Source organism: Candoia aspera, chromosome 2, assembly GCF_035149785.1.
Source record: "Candoia aspera isolate rCanAsp1 chromosome 2, rCanAsp1.hap2, whole genome shotgun sequence".
In the NCBI taxonomy this organism is placed as follows: domain Eukaryota; kingdom Metazoa; phylum Chordata; class Lepidosauria; order Squamata; family Boidae; genus Candoia; species Candoia aspera.
The window spans coordinates 146,877,845-146,903,335 of NC_086154.1; the positions used below are offsets into that span (position 1 = coordinate 146,877,845).

General features: G+C 42.0%; 1 pseudogene; it reads right to left on the reverse strand.

The window, feature by feature from the left end:
• Positions 1-1,402: 1,402 nt before the first annotated feature.
• Positions 1,403-7,345, reverse strand: LOC134490110 (olfactory receptor 5C1-like; annotated as a pseudogene).
• Between the last annotated feature and the right edge of the window lie 18,146 nt (positions 7,346-25,491).

A 25,491-nucleotide genomic window follows, 5' to 3' on the forward strand; every position in this document is an offset into this window, starting at 1 on the left:
GAGTGATTTTGACTTTTAAGCAGCAGAGATTTCAACTTAATTCAGTTCAAAAGGGGAGAGAATTTTAGGAAAGATCTAAGGTTGAACTGGAGAAGGTACAAAAGACACAAATGGGAAGGAGCTACACAGTTAACATTACAAGAAGCTGAGGAAGATACCGCTACATTAAGCACCACAGGTATAGACTTTTCAAAATTTATAAAATAAACTTGGATTTTAAATGCCTAATGTGGAATACAAATGTGGCAAATGCCCCCAGAAAAGAAAGAAGATATTTCATTATTTGAAGAAATTAAAATTGGATGTAATTTGTTTACAAGAAACTATTATAAGAAAGAAAGATAAAAAAATATTTGATCTACAAAAACTTGGGAGAGGAATTTATTTCAGCCACTTTAAGCAAGAAAAAAAAAGTTGTACATAAATCCACAACTGCAACCAAAAGTGATATTATCTGATGATCAAGGCAGATATGTGGGAGTGGAGATGAACTTTAATGAAAGTAAGATCCTTTTAGTGGGGATTTATGTTCCAAATGAAAATACATCTTTTTCAATGGACTTATGGGAAAGTTAATGGAGCTGTCATAAGAAAATTGGTGCCTAATGGGGGATTGGAATGGAGTAGTCTCCCCACAACATGATAGAACATCAGCAAAAGGATTAAAATGATGCAAGGCAAACTACAAAAATATTATTTGAAATGATGGATAATCTTCAATTGATTGATATATGGAGTCTTGTGGTTTTTTTCCAATGTCAGGCATTTTTTAAAATGCAAATATTAATTCTACTGTACTTCCCCCTTCAAAAAAGCAAAAAAGCCACCACCATTTCTTCAGAAGGCTGGCCAATAGGACTTTTGGTTCTTCTTTTATCCTGTGTTGTTATATCAAAATGCTAACATAACCAAGTTCTTATGTCTTGGTGCTTTAAAGTCATCCTGCCACAAAAGCCAATTTTTACTAATCATCTAGAAAGACTGTTAGATTATTTGATTTAAAAAGGTTCTAACGTCATTGTTTTGCTTCACAACTTTGCTTTTTGTTTTCACTACAGTTTCTGATTTTACTGATGCCTGATTGCAGCCAGGCTTTATCTTCCCCCAGTTGTGGATGGATGCTAGTATAAATTGCTGTGCAGAAGTCTTCCCAGGGAATGGAATTATACCCATGAGCATGTCTCATCAGAAGCACATCTTATTGTTTCAACAGAATATCTTCTTAGATATGTTGGATAGTTAGCTTCCCCAGCCTCCAGATGTGTTGGTTGTCAGTCCCTATAATCCTCAGACTTACAATTTCCAGCCATGGAGTCCAATACAGCTGGAGGACACCAGGCTGGGGAAGATTATTCTAGGCTGTTACAAAGGGGTCCTCGCTCCTATCATCCTTCTACTGTTTTTAAATTTGATGCCTTCCATTGCTGAGCTTCTTCATAACTGCCTGCTTGACCTCAGTGTTACGGAGACTGTATATGGCAGGGTTAAGGGTAGGTATGACTACTGTGTAGAAGACAGAAGTCATCTTGTCTGTTTGTGGGGTGTATGTGCCATCAGGCCGTAGGTACATGAAAATGAGGGTACCAAAAAGCACCCCTACAGCTGTAAGGTGGGATCCACAGGTGGACATGGCTCGCCATGATCCTGTTCGTCGTACAGTGCAGAGGATTATTCCATAGGAAGTAATAATTGCCATCAGTGTGATGCTCTGGATAGTTCCACACACTACTAAGAGTAAGAGCTGGTTAATTTGTGTGTCTGCACAAGCCAAAGCCAGCACTGGGGGGATATCACAGAAGAAATGGTCCAAAGTCTTTGCACTGCAGAAGGGCAGGCGGAATGCCATGCTGGAGTGGATTGCTCCAGAGGCCATCCCTGCCGCATAGGAAGCAACCACTAGGAGGCGACAGAGGTGCTGTGGCATGGCCATTGCATAATGCAAAGGGCGGCAGATGGCCACATACCGGTCATAGGCCATGGCTGCCAAGAGACAACACTCGGCATCTGAGGCAGCTGCAAAGGAGAACATCTGAAGGGCACAGGCTGGGATGGGAATGGTGTCACGGCCTTTCAAGAGCCCCAAGAGCATTTTGGGGGCTACAGTGCAGCAGGAGCACAGGTCCATCAGGGCCAGGTGGCTTAGGAAGTAGTACATGGGAGTGTGCAAGGCACGTTCAGCTCGGATGAGAACGACTAAACCCAGATTCCCTGCCACGCTAAGGAGGTAGATGGGCAAGAAGAAGCTGAAGAGAAGGAGCTGAAGGCTTCGCTGGGAAGTGAAGCCCAGGAGAATAAATTCGGTCACCCCGGTGGTATTCTGATGAGGAGCCATTTTGCCTGTTGGAATGAAAAATCGCATCAAATCCTTCCTCTAATCTGTCCAAGCTAAGGAAGTTGTGAAAAAGAAAAAAGGAATCCATCAGACAATGATCTTTTCTCAACCAAGATGCATTCACTGGGCCACCAACCTCCTGCTGCAGGTTCACACTTCTTCTGTTGTGCTGGCTTGTATGTGTAAATCATCTATTGATGATTACAGAGAGATGGATAACAGCAAAGTACCCAATCCCAACTGTCCCTGAAACTAATGCAGTCAAAACGCTAGACTTCCTTCTTTGCAAATTGTCCTGGTTATCATAGAAAAATCTATATTCAGATTTCAGGCTGAATATAGGTATACACCCGATGCCAAAACTGAGCCCCCAAATCAAATACTAGCTACATTCCTCAGTCTGCATTTCTGAAGGATTCCTCATCTGATGTATCACAGAAATTAGCCTCTGATTCTGCTCCTGAGCAATTTCTTTGGATTTTGAGGAAGAATGTTCATCACCCCCATCTTTTAATGAGACCGCTTTCATGGAAATGTTAAGGGTTAGGATGAGGAGGCAAAGATGAAACCTTAAGACTAAAGATTCAGGTACTGAACAAGTGTTCCAGACCATTTTCTAGAAATCACCTAGTACTGTCACTTAAACAGTGGTCCAAGCTTGTTTCTGGCTCAACAGGAAGAAATAATCAGTGTTAAAAGCTGTCATCATTGTCGTCGTAGTCGTCGTCGTCATCATCATCATCATCCTATTATTATTATCAACTGTACATGAGAACTCTTTCATGGAAATGAGGAACACTGTTAGGATAAGGAGGATAAGATTAAACTCTCAGACTAAAGATTAAGGTATTGTTGCATTTCCTTATTCAACATCTGACAGTTGTCTCTGTCTAATAACAAGCCTTGGAATGGATCTCAATATTATTCATCCAAGGATTCATGAGGTTGCTGCAGTGAACATTTCTCCAAAAAGGATGTCGCTAGATTTTAAATATGCATGCGTGTGAATGGGGAAGAAGTTACACACACTTGGATCAGACGTGTTCTGCTTCCTCCAGCAAACCACATCCTAAAGGCCACTTCATTTCTTCTAAAGTTCTGGACTAGAACAATCCACCTCCTTTTCAACTCATCCCATAGTTTGGGAACATGGCTTTATTATTTTTCTCTCATTTCTAGTGAGCTATCTGAATTCACTCTCTTTCTGTGGTGCCGCTAGGACTGGACTCAGGACAGGTCTAGGACCCCATTAAGCACAATAGATAAAAGACTTTCTCTCCCCACCCCCATCCCCCCAGTGCAGCAAGACTGACTTACTTGGATTTGAATAAACTGAAATAAAATACAATGCCATGTAAAGAGAAAGACCACCTAAAGGCATTACATCTATTGGCTACTTGTAGGATTGTTTCTGATCCCATCGTACCTGAGCAAACAGAGAATGTGAATCTCCTTTACTGGTTCTTGTGCGATAGATTTAGCCAGATGGCTTTTCTTCATGGTTTCTTATACTGCTTTATGAGGTTCTCCACCAGCCCCTCTGCCACCAGCCCCGCCCCTCAGGCTGAGCAGGTGACGTAACTCTTACTGCTTCTTGAAGAAGGCCCTTGTGGGGACAACTGTAACTTCTTTCTTTAAATGGTTAGGCGTCTCTACTTCCACAGAGACTTGTTCTCTCTCTCTCTCTCTCTCTCTCTCTCTCCCCCCTTCTTTCTAACTAAGGAGATAGTGATGGCTAGCAAGAAAGAAATTTCTTCAATAACCCCTCTGCTTATGTAATAGTTTCTGACAACCAAAACACAAGGGTGGGGGCAAATGATAAGGCTTTTTTACAAATGATACAGCACTTTTGTCACTAATACCCTCCAGAACTAGTTACAATCCCCCATCTATCAAACTGGCAACCTAAAGATTCAAAAGGGGATTACAAGGGGCTGTATTTATTACAAACAATTAACAAATTAAATTTATGTCTATTGCATGGATCTATCAGGAGTGATTTCCCTGGCGAATTCTCCCACTGGGTTGGGTCAAGACCTTCCCTGATTGATTATGCTTTAATCTCATGGAATTAAGTTACTCTTGACAAAAATTTTATCTAGATGGTTGACCTGATAGTGACTATCTTCGAGGTATCACAGTTATAAAAGCTTTCAACAATTGCTTTCTGGAAACAGAACCTACTTCAGTTTTGGAAACAGAGCTATAGACAGGGCTGATCTGTGCCAAATGGACTCAGCAACTCAATGAGCAAACTTCTCAGCTGCTTCTGTCTGAAGCAGCATTGCAATTTCATTTCCTATAGTTAATAGTTATAGTTAAAGAGAGGTCTAGGAATCCCATTCTGCAGACATTCACCGAACTGATTCAGTTACTCCAGCCTGTGGTCTCCACCCAGATATCGAGGAAGAGAGAAAAACATGGGGGCAAGCCTTATCCTTCTCTGCTGTGGTTTGACAGGGAATGTTTTGAGGTCAAGTGTAAACTGATTAGGAAATTCAAATTATATATAAAGAGAAGCCACTCCATCCAGGATTTTATGCTCCTGAAGGAACAATACAACCATCTATTACAAAACAAGAAAAAAGAATTCACTAGGGCTTCCTGGCAGCAATTGATAACAGCATCTCAAGTCAGGAATCCCATTCTGTTCTGGCGCCTGATAGCTTCCCACCCAACTGACAGGCCCCTCTCACTTCCCCACCTCTTACTTGCACCTGTGTGGGAGTACCACTTCAGGGCATTATATTCACAAGAAGAGTCTCCTAAATTCAACTTAATGCTAACCTGCTCCCTAATCGGGGCCCAGTTTCAAGTGCTGAAATAAAGACACTTATAAATCAGCTGAACCCTGGTAAAGTTCCAGGCAATGACTTTATTACTCCTGAAACATTGTGCAATAATTTGGAATGGTGGAGCCCCGTTCTTGCTTCCCTGTTTACTTATATTGATTGCACTGTGCAGATCCCAGAGGACTGGGGCCTAGCCCTCATAGTGCCCATTTACAAAAAGTGCACCTGAGACCTGCCTGCTAATTATAGTCGTATTAGACTTTTAAGTATAATAAGTAAGCTCTGTGCCAGACACTTCTTCAACAAATCAGTAGATCGACCCAGAGCATTTATTGGCAGACGAGCAAGCGGGCTTCAGGAGTGGACATTCCATCTACGGACATGCCCTTATGCTTCAACACCTGGCCAAAAAATACACATCTAAAACAGGCTCAATATTATATACTGCATGTATAGGTTTAAAGGTCCACATTCAATCTACTTCTCAGAGCAAGGCTATGGATTAAGCTTGTGAATACTACCATTGATAGACACAGTTGCTGTTACTTGTGAATAATCTTTTTAAGAATTCTAGAAACAAGGTTTGATGCAGTATGCAAGGCTGCCACACTAACAAGATTCCAGCTTACAGAGGAGTGAGGCAGAGACGCATTTTATCTCTCCTGCTGTTTAATCTGTACAGAAATCCACTCGTGGCCAAAATAAATCAATGAGAACGTCACCCCCCAAAACTATCAGGCAGACATATTGCAGCTTGGTTGTATGGAGATGACACAGCACTTCTATCACAAAGAAGTATTCCTTTGCTGAACAACTTCCTGTTTATATCAAGCTGTATGTGTGTAGTGTACTGCTTTGAATCTGTGTCCAAAAAACAGATTGATTTGACAGACCACTCGCTCGATGAGCAATCTCTCATGTTGTGTACTGATGCACAACTTCTATTGTCCTTCCTCTACTGCTGTGATTTGAAAGTGAAAATATCAATAATGATATATAAGATGGTGTGAAAGGTAGCTTGTTAGTCTTTATCGATCTCCTCCTGCAGTGTTTAGACCCAGGAGAGAGCTAAGTGTTCTCAAAGGTTCCCTCACAATTCAAGAGGAACAGCGGAGGGTTCAGTGAGTCTGGATAAACTCCAGGATAAACCTTGGAAACATCTGCCAAGTGCATCAAACATGTTGATGTGTCCTGGAAAGGGTTTCACAAAGAGAGACAGTCTGAAACCATCACTTACAATTCCATTCAGCCTCTTCACTCTGCATCTTCAATGTTCCATCAGGAAAAGTCCTCATTTGACAAATAAAATCTGTCCTAAAGCCCTCAAAAGTTGGTTTCTTATTTTCCAAAGAATGCTATCTCAGACCCAAAGTTTCTTTTTTATCTTTCTACAGATCCTCTTCATGGCATTCCTCACCTCATTGTTTTTCAGGCTATATATTACTGGGTTTAACATTGGGGCGATAAGCATAAAAATCACAGATGCTGTGATGGTCCCTGCATTGGTTGGTCTCTCAGGAGAAGAAGGTTGAAAATAGACTCCCATAATTGACCCAAAATAAAAAGCCACTGAGAGGATGTGGGACCCACAAGTGAAGAAAGCCTTGTACTTCCCTTGGGTGTTTGGAATCTTCAATACGTTGGAAAGAATCTGAACATAAGATAGAAGGATGCACACCAAAGGGCAGAGAGTCACAGATCCTCCTTCAATGAAAATTATCATTTGATGAATGGATACATCAGAACATGAAAGGCTGAGAAGCTCCCGGATGTCACAAAAAAAGTGGGAGATCTCCAAGGAGCCACAGAAAGAGTGTTGGGATAACAGGAGGGTGTGGAGTAAGGAATGGAGACAGGGGAGCAGCCAGGAGCCAGCCTAGTTGAAGACAGTGCTTTCGAGTCATTTTAGCCACATAATTTAATGGGAAGCAGATGGCCACATAACTATCATATGCCATAGAGCCCAGGAGGAAACCATCAACATTAGCAAGGGGATTAAAAGATAAAGCTGCAGTAGACACCCTGTGTAGGAAACGGTCTTGTTCTTGGACAGCAGGATCTGCAGCATTTTTGGGGTGGTAGCAGATCTGAAGCAGATATCCACCAGTGACCGCTGGATAAGGAAGAAATACATAGGAAGACCACGGAGGTGCACATCAAAGAGGATCAGCAGAATGATGAGTGAGCTTCCCAGAAAGGTCAGCAAGTACATGAAAAGGAAAAGAGAAGAAAGTGGACCTTCGTATTGGGGCTGTATTGAGAAACCTGTGAGGACAAAGTCCTTAGCGGCTGTTTTGTTCTTAAATCCCATTATTATGACGTTGCTCTGTAAAAGAATAGTACCAAAATGGGAACAATTAATATTCCTGTGTAGCAATTTAAGAATGTTCAAGCACCTCATATGGCCCACCAGAAATCCAATGGCTCCATCGCATATTTATTTAAGATCTTTCATCAAGAACCTATTATTAATATTATTTCTGGTTATAAAAAATTTGGAAATGTTTTGATAATTTAAAGATATTATTTCTGTACTATACTGTTTTTCTGTTACAAATCTTTTGTTTTTTTATTGTACACTGTTGCATCCATATGAAGTGAGGTGATATATATATAATAAGTACAGGTAGACCTCACTTAGCGATTGCCCTGTTTAGTGACTGTTCATAGTTACGACAGCACTGAAAAAGTAACTTTATGAACAGTTCTTGCATTTACGACTGTCGCAGCATCCCCACGGTCACATGATCGACATTTGGGTATTTCCCAGCTGGCTTCCAACAAGTAGAGTCAATGGAGAAGCCGGTAGTAAATTACAAGTCATGGTCACATGATGTCACCCTTAATGATTATGGGTGATTTGCTTAACGGCCATGGTAGAAGTAACATAATTCCATCACGGTCATGTGATGTTTCGCTTAGCAACTGTGTTGCTTAGCAACAGAGTTGCTGTCCCAATTGTGGTCACTAAGTGAGGACTACCTGTAAGTAAATCAATATAATCAGGCACCTCCAGTGCAGTGCTTTCCAGATGTTTTGGACTTTAATTACTATGGACATGGGATGCAGAGTTTGCAAAGGACAAAATAGGTAGCATGACATCTTCACACAATTCTCACAGTTTCTGTACTTGGGTCAGACCCTGGGATGCCAGGATGCAATGACAGCATTTTCAAGATCTATTGTGGTCTACTATGGATGCTGCTACCTATGAATTCCAGCTTTTGGAGAGACTAGTTGTGAATTATGGGAATTTAAATTGGGAATAAAGTGGTCTGACAATGGTTGATTTGAGAAATTGTGGTTAGAAAAGAAGCCCCCCTCCAATTCCTGGTTTGCCAGAAGGGGGTATTGCAGCTTCCAAGTAGCCCCATGTACACAGCAATGCAGTAATCTATGCATGTGGGGATGAAGGTCTGAGTTACCATTGCTAGGTCCTCCTGTTCCAGAGAGGGCCATAACTGGGGCATCTTCCTGGTGACAGACTCCATGTGCCCATCAAGTAGTACTCACGAGTTCAGGAATACGCCTCAGCAACTTCCCTAAGGCCATCTCCTGTATTTGTAACAAAGATAAGATTTGTACCATGCTTCATGGCTGCTAGAACTAACGTGCATCAATGTACTGGTTGCATATATATGAACCCAACCATTATATTCTAGTGAATCTTTCTGGATGGTCTGTTCCCGTCAGTCCTTATAAGCCCATTTCTTTAATTTCTTATTTATTTATTTGAATGTATTAGCGTCCAACTCCAATGGACATTTATTGGATGTATATCCCACCTTGATTCTGTCTGATATAAGGCAGACAGAAACTTAGATAGGCTTTCAAGATTGATGTCACCCTTTCAGATAGGCCAGGTCAGGAAACAACTGCAAGGATTCCAGGAATGCTACCTTTTTGTTATAGGGCATAATAGCAAAATCTTGAAAGACTCTCAGACTTTCTCTCTGCCCCTTTTTACACCAACCAGAATCAAGAGCGGGGTTGTTTTGAATGTCTTTCTCATGCTTTCTACTTTCTCAGGATTGACTTGCTATTTCTCCTCCCTTAACTGTTCATTCATTCCTCCGCCAAGGTCATCTCTACATTCCTTTACAGTTTTACATTTGGAAACTGGAAGATTTTGTAGCTAAGGTTAAGTGCTTTTAAATTCCAGATTTAAACAAAGATTAATAAGCAAAAATACATTCTGCTTTCAAATACTTCCTTGTGAGGAAGCTAGAATATTAGTATGTATACACACACTAATGTACTGTACACTAATACACACACACACACACACAGGCACACAGAGTATGTAATGAATATCTATAATGCCACCAACTTGATGGCATACAATCAGTCAATTAGTATTATTAGTATTGTTTTCATTATTAAAGAAATTCACCAAATCCATAAACCTACAGTGGCTTACAGCAAAAAATAAAACATAGCATAATATGGACACTTATACTGAAATGTCTACATTTAATTAACTCCCCCATCCCCCACATTAAGTGCCCTAACTTGGCTGCCCTCACTATTGGAAACAGAAGCCCTGATTAAAAAATACCTTTCATTATCATTTCTTCCAAGAGCCTAACTAAAGTATATCATTTATACATTTACCGTTCCTCTCAGCATGCCTTGGATAGACGTTTTGTTTTCCTTGGAAGCCCCATCACACAACACATGAAAGGGCTGAAGAGAACGGAATGAAAAGGGGAGGAGAAAAGAGGAGAAGGGGCAGGTAATGATGGTTTATGAAGCTGAAAGGCAAGATTCATGAGATGTGAAGAAACTGGGTGGAATACATTAGGCAGGAAGGCTGAAACTTGTTAGGCTAGAGCAGCATTTCTCAACCTTGCCCACCTTCAGATGTGTGGACTTCAACTCCCAGAACTCCCCAGCCAGCATGCTGGGTGGAGAATTCTGGGAGTTGAAGTCCACACATCTTAAAGTGGCCAAGGTTGAGAAACACTGGCCTAGAGATTTGTTATCTCCATTGCCTCCCAAGGCCATAAAGGGAAAAGCCAAATATCCCTTAACTCAGAAAGATGGGGAAAAAAGCCTAGAATTTAAATTCTGGAGCACAGGCCTATATTAACTTCTTTGCACTAACTTCTTTGCGCTGCAGACAACAAGTTATCTATTGCACATAAGACTTCTTTCTCACATGCCATAAAGATTCTAATCTAGTCTAGTCCTGTCTGAGAGTCTTCTGACAATTTAAGTCAATGACTGAGTAAGGGGACAAGTGTCTGAGGACCTGTGATTTACTGACATATCCTGGTGGGAAGCCTGTTAAGCATGAAAGAAGCTGGCAACCAACAATGATTGATGTCTTCCACCAGAGACAGGCTGCGTGATCCTGACACCATCTGTGGAATTAGGTAACTAACAAAATATCAAGAGGAGTTAACATCTCCTGAATCCTGAAGGAAGGAAAAAAAGTTCTAACCAGAGAATCCTTTCATATCAGACTGATTCTGCCATGAAGAAAATGCCAAACTTGTGATGCTTATTTAGTAGAAATAGTCAACCTAATGCATTTACCATAGGTATAGCCATGTTTGGCACCTGGGAGCTGTACTTCTTTTGAGAGCACTTTAGCTATACTATCCTAAGAAGGTGTTAGAGATCAACAAGAGATCATGTTGATTAAATTTTAGTCCTCCCATCAAACATTAGGACCTTCTCTTTAAAATGTATCTGATAGTCAGAATTTTTTTCTGAGTAAGGTAGAAGAGTTCAGAAAAAGAAAACAGATGACTTCCCTGGGAACACTTCAACTTTCTGTCTGTGATGTCTGCCACACAGATGACACAAGAACAAAATCTGAATAATAAATAAAATAAATAAATAAGGTCCAGAGGAATAGCAGCAAAGCATTGAAGAGTTTTGTGGAACTTCACAGACTAAGGTAAGCTTTCATATAAGCTATCAGAGATACAGATCTTGCCCTATCCCCCATCTTTGTAGGTGTAAGCTGACAAATCCCATAGCTCTGGAGCAAGAAGTCAAATAATTAAAACCATACTAAGCCACGAGACTCAACGAGGGGCTGTGAATACACTCATCTCTCAGCCTAACTCACGACACGGAACACTGTAGAAATGATGATCTATTTTAGAAAATCAGCAGGTGGGTGGCAGGGAGAGCATGTACATGGTTCTGAGCCTCATGAAGGAGAGAATAAAAAAGCTAGGAATGGGGCTGAACACTGAAATATTATTTCACAAGTACTGCTTTCCTATTTATTTATTTAAAAATCAAATATATAAGCTGCCCAACTCATAATGACTCTGGGCGGCATACGAGTTAAAAAACATACCCACTATAATAAAAACAAAAAGAGATAATAACCCAGGGATTGATAGATCTAGCACATTAATGGAATTCCCACCAAGGCATATATTTCCTGTCAGTCCTTTGAGGTAGGCTGGGTCAGGAAACAGACCCTAGAACTACTGGAGCTGTATTTTATTATTATAAAGTATAATAATAGAATCTTGAAAGCCTGACAGAGATTCTCTGTCTCACCTCTCATACAGAAGACAACCAAGGCAGGCAATCTTGAGTTTTTTCCTCCCCCCCCCCTCCCCCCGAGGCTGAGCTGATGCTTACATGACAGTCACTGAATTTCTTTTTCAAGGCCATCTCCAGACTCTACACTATCTCAACCCCTGTGGAAGGCAGTAGATCTTCAAGGCCCATTTAGCCTCAAAACCTCTCTCTGCTCTCAAAAATCAGGCTGAAAGTGACTTTCACAATTTTCCTCCACTAAAACCAGCTCTCTTCAGCAAAGGATCGTTACCTTGTCGTGGTGCTGGAGCTTGAGCACCTCAATGATGCCATGAGCTAAACCGTGAAGGGCCACCCAAGACGGGAAGGTCGTGACAGAGAGGTCAGACTAAATGCGATCCCTGGGGAAGGTAACGGCAACCCACCCAGTATTCTTGCCGTGAAAACTAAATGGATCAGCACAACCAGAGATATGTCGGTATACCATCGGAAGATGAGACCCCCAGGTCGGAAGATGCTCAAAATGCTACTGGGGAGGAACAGAGGATGAGTTCAACTAGCCCCAGATGTGATGACGCAGCTAGCTCAAAGCCGAAAGGACGGCTAGCGGCCGACGGTGCTGGTGGTGAACGGCGAATCCGATGTTCTAAGGATCAACACACCATTGGAACCTGGAATGTAAGATCTATGAGCCAGGGCAAATTGGATGTGGTTATTGGTGAGATGTCAAGATTAAAGATAGACATTCTGGGCGTCAGTGAACTGAAATGGACTGGAATGGGCCACTTCACATCAAATGACCACCAGATCTACTACTGCGGACAAGAGGACCACAGAAGAAATGGAGTAGCCTTCATAATTAATAGTAAAGTGGCTAAAGCAGTGCTTGGATACAACCCAAAAAACGACAGAATGATCTCAATTCGAATTCAGGGCAAGCCATCTAACATCACAGTGATCCAAATATACGCCCCAACCACAAATGCTGAAGAAGCTGAAGTAGAGCAGTTCTATGAGGATCTGCAGCACCTACTGGACAACACGCCTAAAAGAGATGTTATTTTCATCACAGGAGACTGGAATGCTAAGGTGGGCAGTCAAATGACACCTCGAATTACAGGTAAGCATGGCCTGGGAGAACAAAACGAAGCAGGACATAGGCTGATAGAATTTTGCCAAGACAATTCACTCTGCATAACAAACACTCTCTTCCAACAACCTAAGAGACGGCTTTATACATGGACTTCACCAGATGGACAACACCGAAATCAGATTGATTACATCCTTTGCAGCCAAAGGTGGCGGACATCTGTACAGTCGGTAAAAACAAGGCCTGGAGCTGACTGTAGTTCAGATCACGAACTTCTTCTTGCACAATTTAGGATCAGACTAAAGAGATTAGGGAAGACCCACAGATCAGCTAGATATGAGCTCACTAATATTCCTAAGGAATATGCAGTGGAGGTGAAGAATAGATTTAAGGGACTGGACTTAGTAGATAGGGTCCCGGAAGAACTCTGGACAGAAGTTGGCAGCATTGTTCAGGAGGCAGCAACAAAATACATCCCAAAGAAAGAGAAAACCAAGAAGGCAAAATGGCTGTCTGCTGAGACACTAGAAGTAGCCCAAGAAAGAAGGAAAGCAAAAGGCAACAGTGATAGGGGGAGATATGTCCAATTAAATGCAAAATTCCAGAGGTTAGCCAGAAGAGATAAGGAATTATTTTAAAACAAGCAATGCGCGGAAGTGGAAGAAGACAATAGAATAGGAAGGACAAGAGACCTCTTCCAGAAAATTAGAAACATCGGAGGTAAATTCCAGGCAAAAATGGGTATGATCAAAAACAAAGATGGCAAGGACCTAACAGAAGAAGAAGAGATCAAGAAAAGGTGGCAAGAATATACAGAAGACCTGTATAGGAAGGATAACAATATCGGGGATAGCTTTGATGGTGTGGTCAGTGAGCTAGAGCCAGACATCCTGAAGAGTGAGGTTGAATGGGCCTTAAGAAGCATTGCTAATAACAAGGCAACAGGAGACGACGGCATCCCAGCTGAACTGTTCAAAATCTTGCAAGATGATGCTGTCAAGGTAATGCATGCTATATGCCAGCAAATTTGGAAAACACAAGAATGGCCATCAGACTGGAAAAAATCAACTTATATCCCCATACCAAAAAAGGGAAACACTAAAGAATGTTCAAACTATCGAACAGTGGCACTCATTTCACATGCCAGTAAGGTAATGCTCAAGATCCTGCAAGGTAGACTTCAGCAATTCATGGAGCGAGAATTGCCAGATGTACAATCTGGGTTTAGAAAAGGCAGAGGAACTAGAGACCAAATTGCCAATATCCACTGGATAATGGAAAAAGCCAGGGAGTTTCAGAAAAACATCTATTTCTGTTTTATTGACTATTCTAAAGCCTTTGACTGTGTGGACCATAACAAATTGTGGCAAGTTCTTAGTGGTATGGGGATACCAAGTCATCTTGTATGCCTCCTGAAGAATCTGTATAACGACCAAGTAGCAACAGTAAGAACAGACCACGGAACAACAGACTGGTTTAAGATTGGGAAAGGAGTACGGCAGGGCTGTATCCTCTCACCCTACCTATTCAACTTGTATGCAGAACACATCATGCAACAAGCTGGCCTTGAGGAATCCAAGGCTGGAGTTAAAATCTCTGGAAGAAACATTAACAATCTCAGATATGCAGATGATACCACTTTGATGGCTGAAAGCGAAGAGGAACTGAGGAGCCTTATGATGAAGGTGAAAGAAGAAAGTGCAAAAGCTGGTTTGCAGCTAAACCTCAAAAAAACCAAGATTATGGCAACCAGCTTGATTGATAACTGGCAAATAGAGGGAGAAAATGTAGAAGCAGTGAAAGACTTTGTATTCCTAGGTGCGAAGATTACTGCAGATGCTGACTGCAGTCAGGAAATCAGAAGACGCTTAATCCTTGGAAGAAGAGCAATGAAAAATCTCGATAAAATAGTTAAGAGCAGAGACATCACACTGACAACAAAGGTCCGCATAGTTAAAGCAATGGTGTTCCCCGTAGTAACATATGGCTGCGAGAGCTGGACCATAAGGAAGGCTGAGCGAAGGAAGATCGATGCTTTGGAACTGTGGTGTTGGAGGAAAATTCTGAGAGTGCCTTGGACTGCAAGAAGATCAAACCAGTCCATCCTCCAGGAAATAAAGCCAGACTGCTCACTTGAGGGAATGATATTAAAGGCAAAACTGAAATACTTTGGCCACATAATGAGAAGACAGGACACCCTGGAGAAGATGCTGATGCTAGGGAGAGTGGAAGGCAAAAGGAAGAGGGGCCGACCAAGGGCAAGGTGGATGGCTGGTATTCTAGAGGTGACGGAATCGTCCCTGAGGGAGCTGGGGGTGTTGACGACCGACAGGAAGCTCTGGCGTGGGCTGGTCCATGAAGTCACGAAGAGTCGGAAGCGACTAAACGAATAAACAACAAAACAAAACCAGCTCTAATCAATAAAAGTGCACATACAACATTCCTCTGTTTGAACTGAATAATTATAATATGCATTAAATCTGGGCCTTCTATATGCCTAAAGTTGGTTTAGATGTGGTTCTTTATTTCTAAAATAAGAACAGAAACAGCTTTCTGAATAGTCTGTACATCATATCTGTAATGTTAGTCAGTGAGAAACAACCAGTTTCTACTGGTTCTTACAGTTACCTGAGATCATTGGTGGATCCTGTCCTTTCCATGAACTGAGTGCCAGAGGTTGCAAGAAGGCAAAGTATGGAAGGTCTGTTTAAACCATATTCACCGGTAATCTGAAAATGAATGACCAGAGGAGAATAGTCAGTGAATTGAAAAAAATCAAATTAGGCCCTATCATGCATATGTTTTTAATAAAACCCCTTTAATGTCTATTGGGAACCATCCCCAAGATGTTTGTTAGCTGAAGATGAAGAATCTCTGAGTATTGCCCTTGAGACACCAGCTCCTGAATCACACTGGAATCAGAAGATATTTTAGCCAATGTGGCCTAATCAGTTTTATCAAAGGCAACCCTTCCATGAAAACAGCTTTTTGACTTGTTAGGTTGAACATAATACTAAGATTCCGAACACTGAAACAAATTAGGGGTACAATTTAGAGAAGGAGAGCAAATCAAGTAACAGGCTTTTAAATAGGGCTGTGCAAGGACCATCCAACTCATTTGGTGGTTGAATTCCTGCTTTAGAAGTAACCTGGTTTGTCTTATGTCAGGGAGGGAGGGAGGAATGGAGTGTAGTATTACTATTCTATTTTTTAAAAAATCCATCCCAGTATGTGGATTCCTTCCTTCCTTCCTTCCTTCCTCTGACAGTGTTCATTGCCCCAACCATTGACAGGTGGTTAGACACCTTTTCGCTGTTTGCTCCTGTTTCATTCTCTCTCCTTTTCATTGATCCTCTGCCAGGATTACCTAACCTGCTTTGAGAAAAAATGTTCAGCTCCGAAAGAAGCTGGCCCAGCCTTATATCAAGTTAAAGATTAGTGGAACATTAAAGGTTCCAGATGTGCTAGTGTTAGGGCAACCAGATCTGGATGTCAGAAATCCCAATGGTCACAAGATGGCAGCTAAGAAATACAGAAAATAAATGGTGTTGCCACCTATGGGTCTCATGGAGCTTTGCAGCCCATTGCTGGAAGGCCGGACATGAAAGAATTCATCACCCTGTTTGCCGCTGGTGTTTTACAAGGATTCTGCAAGGATGACCCAAATCACTTTGGTTGAGTTCACGGCTCTGGAAGTAATCTGATCTGCCTTATGTCATGAAAAGCAACAACAACAACAACAACAGCAACTATAGTCTGCTATTACCATTTTAGGTTGCCAGATAACAAGACGATAGGACTAAAATGAAGCAATGATCACACAGCCTTTCTGCTCAGTTACTGGAAACCAGTGCACTTGTGTGAAGGCGCATTAGAAATAAGGAATTTTTCTGGTCAGACGTTCCTTTGCATATTCTGAATCCAAAGGAAAGCCAGATCATGATTATATCTAGCTATCTGTATCTAGATACTGCTTTTTTGTAGGCAAAGAGGGATATATTGGTGGAGGGTAGATGTGTATACAAAAATTGTACCAAAAAGTGTGCACTTCAATGTGAAGATTAATCTTTCTTTAAAAACTTGGAAATTAATACAGAAACAGCATGGAATAAACCTTATATGGATACAAATACAAGCACAGAAGCCAAAATGGAAAGTTTTACTTTCCTTTAACAACGTTTGAACACAAAATACTGTTTTTCTGCCCTCTCAATCACCAAAGGGAAAATGAACTAGGATTATATACCGTTTCTTGAAGATGTTCAATTTCTTGAAGATTTTCCAAACAACTGATACAACAGGATGGAATGAAGATAATAGCTACATAAAACAGGATGCTGAATGCCTCTTGTATAAGGAAATGTATCTAAATCAACGGCTATGCAGAGCTTATTCAGAACCAGCGTTTGCAGCCACGAGTCCATTCTGAGAGATCTCTTCCTCTGCAGTTTTCTCTCCAAGCATCCCTAAAAGCCAAAATAATAATATTATATATCTTAGTATATTGGACATGCTTAGCAATAAGTATCAAGTGATACAGGATAAGGTATTAATAAGAGATGGACTTACCATACATCCATGTTGTGGAAGTCATGCACAATTTTCTTAGCACATGCAATATCATCTGTGAGAGATATACATATACACATATGTATATGTATATATGTATATATATGTGTGTATACACACACACACATAACATGCACACACACACAATAGCGATTCAGTGATGAGGTTTCTCTGCTATGACATGAACTCTCTTTATTTAAAGTATGTGGCCTTTTGGAACGCTTCCCTCCTACTGCATCCTGCCAGGGCTAAAAGGTTTGTTTAAAACTCAGTGTGCTGGGAGCAATTTTTCTCTTCAGAGAGCAGAAGATTGTCCACCCACAGCCTTCCCTACCAAACTAGAGATGGAAGAAGTTTCTTCACCATCACCCAGGACTGGATTTGGGACAAGGAAGAGAAAGCAATCAATGTGGCCTCCCTGATGCAAACGCTGGAGAAGGTGTGCTGATGTTGTCTCCCTAGCAAGATACTCTGTGAGCTTCAATGAATTTAAGAAATCTCAGTCCGCCAAAGGGCTCGATGTAACCCTTGCTCTACCAGGACTGAGGTCTGCTAGGAGAGATGGGGAGTTGGGTAACGGAGGGCCTTGATGTACATCGTTGGCCTGGGCTTTCTCCAGCTTGGCCTTGCCTTACTTAATACTAGTGCTTACTACTACTTGTGCTTACTACCAGTGAGATAGTACAAGCTGGAATGTATTAAATGGTTCTTTATTTATTTGTTTGGTTTTCCTGTTTGTTAGACTCAGATCCTGCCTTTCATTCAGGAGTGCAATCTGTATGTGTGTTCAGAGGGCAGGGCTATTCTATCTATCTATCTATCTATCTATCTATCTATCTATCTATCTATCTATCTATCTATCTCTTAATCAAATTTGTACAGCTGCCCATCTTACAGGAAAGCGACTCTGGGCAGCTTACAACAATTCAATTAAAACAACACATACATAAACAATCAGCATAAAAAATATAAAAATCAATATTAAAAGATAAATATGATAAATATGATAAACATCACCCAGAGTCGTTGTTATACGAGATGAGTGGTGAATAAATATGGTACACAAATAAATAAATATGATAAAAAAACAAATATACAGACTATAGGCAAGAGAGAATAAGGATAGCTAACTCAGCAGTGGAACTATCTAAGCATGCCTCCGGTTTGCTGGGACCCCCAGGCCGGGGGACATGGCTGGGTCATGAGGGACTTCTGGAAGGCCAAAAGGAATGGAGTTAATCTAATATCAGGGGGAAGGGGGGAAGGATGTTCCACAAGGCAGATGCCACAGCAGAGGAAGCCCGATGCCTGGGACCCACCAAATGTATGTCCCTAGCTGATGGTACCCTCAGCATGCCTTCTCTGCTAGATCTGATGGAGTGGGCTGATGTAATCAGCGAGATGCAGTCCCTCAGATATCCCAGCCCCAGGCCATGAAGGGCTTTAAAGGTCAAAACCAGCACCTTGAATTGGACCTGGAAGCAAACTGGCAACCAATGCAGCCTGCGGAGCAGAGACTTAACATGTGTTGTTCTAGTATGATACTATTATGCGTACGTTTGGGGGGTAGGAGGTGCTAAGCCTGGCAGTGACTAGGCTGAAGAGAGAGAAGAGTAATGGAGGGGGAAAGAACCACCAGAGCTTCTCTGCATAAATAAGCTGATCCATCTTTTTTAGGACATTTCAAAAGCTTTCTCCTGCTTAGCTTCTTGCTAAGCCATTACTTACCCCTTGCAGGACTTTTCGCAACCATTAAATATAAATAATGGTCTTTATCGCACAACCAAAAGCTGATTGGCATGAAAATCCCATAGCTCTGACTGCCAGTGGAGATTTTCTGGGTCTCAAGTCAGCTGTTGAACCCGCTCTCATAAAAAAGTATATCGAGCCCTAGAATAAAGGAAACAGAAGAAACACTCCAGTGGCAGTTGGTAGCAAAGATGATGCTAATGGAGAAAAAAAAGCTGCCATTTGCTTCTTTTATTAATTACATATTTTGAAGGATAATGATTTAAACACATACTTTCATGGATCTGACTGAGTAGGGAGTAGTGCTATTTATTATAACCGTACACATTTTGGAAAATAACTTCCTTCTTTGAAAGAATTTGAAAATATATATAGTCTGTGTGTGTGTGTGTATGAAATTTATATATGAAATATAAATATGCACGCCTCAAGTTTTTCTATTACTTTTAATAGATTCCCTCTGAGGTTCTCACCTTTTACACATAGCTGATACATCTTACCGCAGAACTTTGTAAATGGATAGGTCTGAAAGGGCATGGAAAAAATGCCCTGCAGCTCCTCTCTGTCTCCCTTGCCTTAAAACAGCCCCTTTGGCCTATGCTGATGGAGCTGTGTAGCTACAAAAGAGGGAATTGCAGCCCAGAAGAGAAATGCTCTAGCAAGGGGGGGGGGGATTTTTGGACTGGGCTAGAAAAATAAGGAGGTGCTGTGTGAAACACTATTTCTTTGTGTAAGGAGCAGGATAAGACTTTTTCCCATTAAGTGTAAAACTCTGAATTGCTAAGAGCTACAGCAAAAAACAACATCCCAGCTAAGCATGCCTGAAACTGCAGCAGCTAAAGCAGGCAGAGATCAGGGGATGTCAGAAAAAGGTGCAGGGGGACTTGGAACTGCAGGCCTAGGATTGTCCAGCAGAGGCAGCCAGGCCTTTGATGGATTTGGCATGGTGAAGAGCCGATCTAACTATTGCTATCTTGCTTTTGTAATACGTTTGCACTAGGGACAGAGGAGATAAACAAAATTGCTATTGAGCCGGGGCAAAGACCTGAAGGTAGCTTTGTGATTGGACCATGCCGCCCCTCAGGGGACATGCGTCATGCCTCAGGCACGTATAAAAGCTCCCGATACCTCCATCGTGTGTGGGTCATGCGGTTTCCCAAGTGAAGCCTGTATTGAGCACCCAGCCATTTGTTTGATCAAATAAACTGTTGTTGAAATTAAATACGTGTTGTCTGAAGTGTCTGCATCAGGAAGTAAAGGTACTTCAGACGTTGGGACCCTACAATGGAAGGCCAGAACTGGGCTAGCCAGAGACCTGGGAAGAGGTCTGGCAATGCTAAGTGGTCCAACACTGGAGGACCCCAGAAAAGGCTCAGCAGCAGACACATGGGGAGCATTAGGCCAGAGAGGCCACAGCAGCTGCAACCCATGAAAAAGGTCCAGCATTGACACTTCCTGTGAGAGCCATGGTGAGCTGACATCCTGCTGGTAGTAGGACAGTGTGTTTGCAAGGAGAATTGTGGCTGGATGCTGGATCTGGACCAGTAAAATCTCTCCAGAAGAAGGAGAGAGTGTTGAGATTATTCACGTGACTCTGGACAGCTGCTCCTCATGAGTAGACTGCAGAAACTGCCATTTTGCAGTCGGCTTATGAGTGGAGTGCTTGGGAGTTGGGATTTCATCAAGCTCACACTTGCAAAGCAGCCTTTTATGGCCATTAAGCTCAATCGAGCCTCATTCCTTAATCAACTTTTTTGGATTATTATTAATTAGTTAGTTAGTTAGTTTACTGGATGGATTAAGACTCTTCGGACTGGCAAGGTTTTACTATATTCATCGGGTGATGAGTCTCCCCCTTAGAGAACGATGGTGTAAATTTGATTTTAAAAGCTTTGAAAATATATGGTTTTTTGGACTGTGCAGCAAAAGGGTGCTTAGCATATGGATTTTGGAAAGTTAACAGTGGATTAAGGGACCAGAGGGATTTGGAATTATAGCTTTGAATTAATTAGAAGTTATTTTCTTGTGGGAAAATAGCGATTGCTTTGGCTTTTTCATGATAAGGAGACCTTGAAGGTTGGACAATAGAAGGAGTTGGAGGATAAAGAATATGGAGCAGATAAAGAATATGGAGCAGAAATCTGTACTGCATGTTTTTGAATATTTTTCTGCCAAACCTCTTGATAGAACGGATAAATTGCTTGACAAGATGGACAGAGCATGCTGTAATGAAGATATAGTACAAGAACAAGTTGCAATGGATGTTTATAAAATAACTATGAAGGGGGACTGAAATGTGACACAAATGGATCTGATGGATGACTTATTCCCTAAAGGAGATGTACAGATATCAAACCAGAAAACTGATTTGGATAATTTTTTTTTCTTACTGGATATACAAAAAAGCTCTTTTGAGGTTTTGAAGGACTTTATTGAAAGTGACAAGCAAAAGGATAAACTTTATTTATTTATTTATCAAATTTTTATCACTGCCCATCTCCTCCACACGGGGGACCCTGGGTGGTTCACAATAAAAACAATTAAAATTTCAATAAAATCATAAATACAACCATTATTGGATATACAAAAGAAATCTGTTAAAGTTCTGAAAGAGCTTTGCCTTTAAAAAAAGATGACCAGCAAACCACCTCTGGAGCTGTTTTTGAAGGGCTAAAGAATATGTTTAAAAACTCAGGGAAAGAATACAAGATTGGCTTTTTTGACCAGGGCTAAAAGAGGAAAATAGTTATATCTGGTTGCCCTTACCGGACTTTTGCTGACCAAGAACAATTGATGAGGCTTTTGGATTTTGTGCATTTACTTAAGAGATGAGCTATGGGGAGAAGAGATGGCTCTAAGCCATGAAGGGCTTTAAAGGTGACCACTGCACTTTGAATTGTACCGAGAAGCATACTGGTAGCTAACGCAGCTTGCAAAGCAGAAGCGTCACATGTGCTGAACAACCAGCACCATTAACTGCCTGTGCCGCTGCATGTTGCAACTGCTGAAACTTCCAAATACTCTTCAAGGACGTCCCCACGTTGAGCACCTTGCAGTAGTCCAATCTGGAGGTGACTAAGGCATGAGTGACCGTGAGTAGGGTAGTAGGTTTCCTTCAAGAGACTGCCCTGAGGGCAGCGGAGGAGATGTGAGTGATTTATTTTCCTTCCCTTTGGGGGGAAGGATGGGGTTTTCATTGTTCCAGATTTGCCTCCCCAGCAAGGGACGTGTCTTTTCTGCTCTTCCTCTTAAGTGAATGGACAGAGAGGTACATGGCTTGTGTTCATCCTGTAGGCCAGAATGGAAAGTCAGACCCTGACAGATTGGCTCATCTTTACCTCAAAAGCTACAACCCAATAGTTCCTGCATTTTGTGATAAGTCTCACATTACAAAAATTCAGAAAATCTGAAAGGGGCAAATTCTTTTCTCCAATGCTGTACACTAGGGCGTTTTATAAGGCTGAAAAATAACGAACAGCTCATCTTGATAGAAATTCATAGCAGGAATAGCAACAGGGGAACTGAGATGGAGACAGACTCAGGCAATATGGCAGCCAAATGTAAGATGAAGGAATCACTAATGAACTTAGTGGCTAAAAGAACTTTTAATGAGATCCTTTTACTTCTATAATTAATCATACAGGACTTTTAATGACAACAGAAGTCCTTGGGGAGTTGGGTCCTGAAACATTAGGCAAGACAAATTAGCACGGCGATTTATCTACTGTCCTTCGAGGGAGGATAAAAATCACATGGGTATTTTTAAAAAACAGAGAAATACTGTTTGAATAGTTAAACATAATACATACTTGTAATGGTTGCCTATTCTAAAACACTATCAGACTCATGAGCAGGAATTCAAAGATATCTGGTTTATTAAAGAATAGTATGCAGGATCACAGAGAAAGCTGAGAATGATAAAAGCGCGCCAAATGCAAACTAAAAAACCCTCGGTGCAAATGAAATCCCTCCACCCCCATAGAATCTTCCCAAGTTCACAATCCCAGGTGCTCCTAATGGTTTCTGATGGTCTGCGGGAAAAGTCCTTGAACAGAGAACAGAACCCAAACACATTCCATTGTAATGAACACAGATACAGAACTTGGTACAAGGTTTCACAGCAGCTCCCTCCCAAACAGAAACGCACGTCAGCGCCATGGCACGTGAAACGTTACGATGTATACTGTACATTGAAACAGTGAACATGACATACTGCCCCCCCAAAAGAAAGAAAAGACTAAGCAGCAGGCTTCAAAGGGTAAGCAAGGTGGAAACGGCGAACTAAATCAGGAGCATTAACATGGTGGGCAGACACCCATTCAGGATGAGGAAAGTGTTTCCATTGGACCAGATACTGGAGGGTGCCTCGAAGCTTGCAAGAATCAACAACCTCCTTGACCTCAAAGTGCTGTTGGCTGTCAATCATGATCAGAGCAGGAGGAGGAGGTTGAGGATGCCAGAGGGAGGAGTGGTGGACAGGCTTGAGCAAGCTGCAATGGAAAACAGGGTGCAAGCGTTTCAAATTGTGAGGCAGGTCCAATTTAACAGTAACTGGATTGATAAGACCAACAATAGGGAAAGGACCAATGAACTTGGGAGCAAGTTTTTTAGAGGGTTGTGGTGACTTGATAAATTTGGTAGATAGATACACCTGATCCCCAATCTTGAAGTCGTGTTGCAAGGAACGATGCTTATCGGCTTGAAACTTGTAAGCAGCCAGGCCTTAGGCAAAGCTTGTTGAATCACTGGCCAGGAATCAGACAGCTTAACAGCCCAGTCTGATGCAGAACATGTTTGGGAAGGGGGTTGTGGCAGTTCAGGGATGGGAACAAAGTCATGACCAGAAACCACATGAAAAGGGGCTTGCCTGGTACTTTGATGGACAGCATTGTTGTAAGCCACTTCAGCAAAAAGTAGTAACTCCACCCAATCATCCTGATGGTAGTTAATGTATGCTCTAAGAAACTGTTCAAGAGTGGAGTTTAAAATCTCAGTAGAACCGTCAGTCTCAGGATGGGAAGACATGGACAGCGCTTGTTTGGTGCCAATCAATTTTAAAAATGATTTCCAAAACTGGGAAGTAAACTGTGTCCCGCAGTCACTGACCAAACGGGAGGGGCTACTGTGGAAGCGGTAGATGTGGATGAGAAATAGGCGTGCCAATTGCGGGGCTGACGGGATGGATGCACATGGAATGAAGTGTGCTTGTTTGGAAAAAAAATCTTTTACAACCCAAATGACAGTTTTCTTCTGACTGGGAGGAAGATCCACGATAAAATCCATAGAAATCTTGTCCCAGGGATGGGACAGGCTGGCCACTGGCTGTAGAAGACCCTGTGGTTTCCCCCCCTTATGTTTTGACATGGCACAAACAGGACAGGAAGCAACATAGTCTTTTACATCATGTCTCAAGGTAGGCCACCAGAATTGATGACGAACCAAATGCAATGTTTTGACAAAACCAAAGTGTCCAGCAAGTTTATCATCATGGGAATGCTGTAAAATCTCAGCTCTTAAAGTTTCGGGCACATAAAGGTGGTGTTCCACCCATGCCAGACCGTTTTCAAAAGAAACAGTGTCTTTATTAGCTAGCAACCAAGTGTCAGATTTCAGCACCTGGAGAAAGTCCTTCTGTAACTGACAAGGAACTTGCACTTTCCGCTTCCCAGACTGGGCTGGGGGCAGGGTTCCCCGCGCTCGGATCTGGCTCCGAGTGACAGCAACCAAACCCAGTTATGGTTCAGTGAGAACAGTCCCAACCACATCTGCCCCCTGGTCAAAATCCTGAGGTAAATGCAACAAAGCATCGGCCAGAAAGTTTTTCTTTCCTGGGATAAATTTTAACTGGAAGTTGAAATGACTGAAAAACTGAGCCCAGCGAATTTGTTTAGGACTGAGACGCCGGGGGGTCTGGAGGGCTTCCAAATTCCTGTGATCGGTCCAAACCTCGAAAGGGCATTTAGCACCTTCAAGGAGGTGACGCCAGGCTTCCAAAGCGGCTTTTACAGCAAACGCCTCCTTTTCCCAAACATGCCCCCAGCGTTCGGTTTCAGAAAATTTCCTGGACAAATAAGCGCAGGGTTTTAAGTGATTTTTAGAATCTCTCTGTAACAAAATAGCCCCAACTGAGGAGTCAGAAGCATCAGCTTGGACCACAAAGGGGCGTTCAGGATCGGGGTGCTGTAGAATAGGCTCAGCAGTGAAAAAGGATTTCAGTTTTTCAAATGCTGCCTGGCATTCAGGTGTCCAATTCAGCACTGCTCCAGGATGTTTTACCTTGCGTGTCTCCCACAAGCCCTTGGTATGGAGTAAATCAGTGAGGGGCAAGGCTATCTCAGCAAATCCCTGGATAAATTGGCAATAGTAATTACTGAACCCAAGGAAACTTTGCAATTGCCTCCGGGTGTGGGGACGCTCCCAGTTTAAAATCGCCTGAATTTTTGCAGGGT